The sequence below is a fragment of the Heptranchias perlo genome, chromosome 41 (genome assembly GCF_035084215.1).
Source record: "Heptranchias perlo isolate sHepPer1 chromosome 41, sHepPer1.hap1, whole genome shotgun sequence".
Taxonomy (NCBI): Eukaryota; Metazoa; Chordata; class Chondrichthyes; order Hexanchiformes; family Hexanchidae; genus Heptranchias; species Heptranchias perlo.
The window spans coordinates 5,858,357-5,861,508 of record NC_090365.1 but is presented as its reverse complement, the minus strand read 5'-3'; positions in this window follow the sequence as shown (position 1 = coordinate 5,861,508).

Genomic DNA, 3,152 nt, shown 5'->3' with positions numbered 1-3,152 from the left:
CTCTTTTGAAGTGTCTAAGGAAGTTTTACTTCATTAAAGGCGCTATATAAATGCAAGTTTTTGTTCCAGATTTAATGTTCACTTTCCAGCCTTAACTTTGTTTAACAGCCGTCTCTGCCTCAGGAGGCTGGAGAAGACTTGGCTTTAGAAGGGGATCAGGTTTCTGTCACTGATACCGTCTCCGTGGTGAATTATTGAAGAAAACTTGATCCTGCTCCCTCCCCCAAGGGTTTTGGTGAGCAGCCAATAGCTGTTGCGAAGGTGGGCGTTGATGTGAGAGCAGATACACAGAGTTAAGGTAAGGGCTTCCAGTCTGCCCCAAATACAGCCACTCAAAGACCTGTGCGCTGCCCCACTCTCAGCCCTCTTGTGGACCTCCCTTTGGACCATGTCAATGTTGACTTCGTTTGGTTTCACCGAGGAGCAGGTGGCGTGTGTTTGCGAGGTCCTACAGCAGGGAGGCAGCATCGAGAGGCTGGGCAGGTTCCTGTGGTCACTGCCTGCCTGTGACCATCTCCACAAGAACGAGAGTGTCCTCAAAGCCAAGGCGGCGGTCGCCTTTCACCGAGGGAATTTCCGAGACCTCTACAAAATCCTGGAGAGCTGCCAGTTCTCAATCCACAGCCACCCCAAACTACAGCAGTTGTGGCTGAAAGCTCACTACACGGAGGCTGAGAAGCTGAGGGGGAGACCCCTGGGGGCAGTGGGCAAGTACCGGGTCCGGAGGAAGTTCCCGCTGCCCAGGACCATCTGGGATGGAGAGGAGACCAGTTACTGCTTCAAGGTGGGGGTCCCTAGTCTCACCACTGCTCCGGGCTCGGTCCTCAGGGTCCCCGCCGCTCCGGATATTTGGCAACTTCTTGTAGAAACTCTTGGGTTGGAGCCGGGGACCGGGGAATGGACCCGGGGACAACCGAACAGGGGCATTCAAGCCCTTAGCTCAAAACTTTGGTGCTCAGGGGGATGTTCGGACCAGTGACTGTGGTCCCGAGGCTGGACTCAGACTGGAACCGGGGCTGAGGAGGGAGCGAGAAACGGCGACTGGGGCAATGGGCAAATTACTGCGAGAGGGTCCGGGTCAGGACGGGAATTTTACCCCTGAAATTGGCTCGGAGCAGCAACCGCAATTGGTTGGTGTTTCAGGGGTTGGTTGGTGTTTCGGGGTCAGTGGTGTTTTGTGTCTGGGTGGGTGGGGGAGAGGGGGAGAGGGGAATTGGAGTCGGTTGGTGTTTAGAGATTGGAGTTTTTGGGGGGGTGGGTCTTTCGGGAGTTGTTTGATGGTGTTAAGAGGGTTGGTTGGTATCCGGGAGGGCTTGGTTTGAGATTTAGGGCTGGGTTTGTATTTATTGGGTTGGTTGGTGTTTGGTGAGTCGGTTGGAACTTTGAGGCTTGGTGGGCATTTTGCAGTTAGTTGGTGTTTAGGAGAATAAGTCAGTGATCCTGAGAGTGGTTGACTGGCTTTTTATGTTATTTGGTGGTTTTTTTTGCAGCTGGTTGGGTGTTTGGGGTGTTCATATTCAGAATTGGTTCAAGTCTGAGATTGGATTTTGGTATGGGGGTTTGGTAGGTGTTTGGGCAATGGTGGGTGTTTGGGTGATGGGGGTTGTTTGGGGGCGGTGGGTGTTTGGGGGATGGCGGGTGTTTGGGGGATGGGGGGTGTTTGGGGGATGGGGGGTGTTTGGGCGATGGTGGGTTTTTGGGGGACGGTGGGTGTTTGGGGGATGGCGGGTGTTTGGGGGATGGGGGGTGTTTGGGGGACGGTGGGTGTTTGGGGGATGGGGGTGTTTGGGTGACGGTGGGTGTTTGAGGGATGGGGGACGTTTGGGGATGGCGGGTGTTTGGGGACGGCGGGTGTTTGGGGGACGGCGGGTGTTTGGGGGACGGCGGGTGTTTGGGGGACGGCGGGTGTTTGGGGGACGGCGGGTGTTTGGGGGACGGTGGGTGTTTGGGGGACGGCGGGTGTTTGGGGGACGGTGGGTGTTTGGGGGATGGCGGGTGTTTGGGGGATGGTGGGTGTTTGGGGGACGGCGGGTGTTTGGGGGACGGTGGGTGTTTGGGTGATGGGGGTTGTTTGGGGGCCGGCGGGTGTTTGGGGGCCGGCGGGTGTTTGGGGGATGGCGGGTGTTTGGGGGATGGGGGTGTTTGGGGGACGGTGGGTGTTTGGGGGATGGGAGTGTTTGGGGGGATGGGAGTGTTTGGGGGATGGGGGTGTTTGGGGATGGGGGTGTTTGGGGGATGGGGGTGTTTGGGGGACGGTGGGTGTTTGCGTAATGGCGGGTGTTTGGGCGACGGTGGGTGTTTGGGGGACGGTGGGTGTTTGGGGGCCGGTGGGTGTTTGGGGGATGGCGGGTGTTTGGGGGAAGGGGGGTGTTTGGCGGACGGTGGGTGTTTGGGGGATGGGAGTGTTTGGGGGATGGGGGTTGTTTGGGGGATGGCGGGTGTTTGGGGGATGGGGGTTGTTTGGGGGATGGCGGGTGTTTGGGGGACGGCGGGTGTTTGGGGGACGGCGGGTGTTTGGGGGACGGTGGGCGTTTGGGGGATGGGAGTGTTTGGGGATGGGGGTGTTTGGGGGATGGGGGTGTTTGGGGGATGGGAGTGTTTGGGGATGGGGGTGTTTGGGGGATGGGGGGTGTTTGGGGGACGGTGGGTGTTTGGGGGATGGGGGTGTTTGGGTGACGGTGGGTGTTTGAGGGATGGGGGGCGTTTGGGGACGGCGGGTGTTTGGGGGACGGCGGGTGTTTGGGGGACGGCGGGTGTTTGGGGGACGGCGGGTGTTTGGGGGACGGCGGGTGTTTGGGGGACGGTGGGTGTTTGGGGGACGGCGGGTGTTTGGGGGACGGTGGGTGTTTGGGGGACGGTGGGTGTTTGGGGGACGGCGGGTGTTTGGGGGATGGCGGTGTTTGGGGGACGGCGGGTGTTTGGGGGATGGCGGGTGTTTGGGGGACGGCGGGTGTTTGGGGGACGGTGGGTGTTTGGGTGATGGGGGTTGTTTGGGGGCCGGCGGGTGTTTGGGGGACGGCGGGTGTTTGGGGGATGGCGGGTGTTTGGGGGATGGGGGTGTTTGGGGGACGGTGGGTGTTTGGGGGATGGGAGTGTTTGGGGGGATGGGAGTGTTTGGGGATGGGGGTGTTTGGGGGATGGGGGGTGTTTGG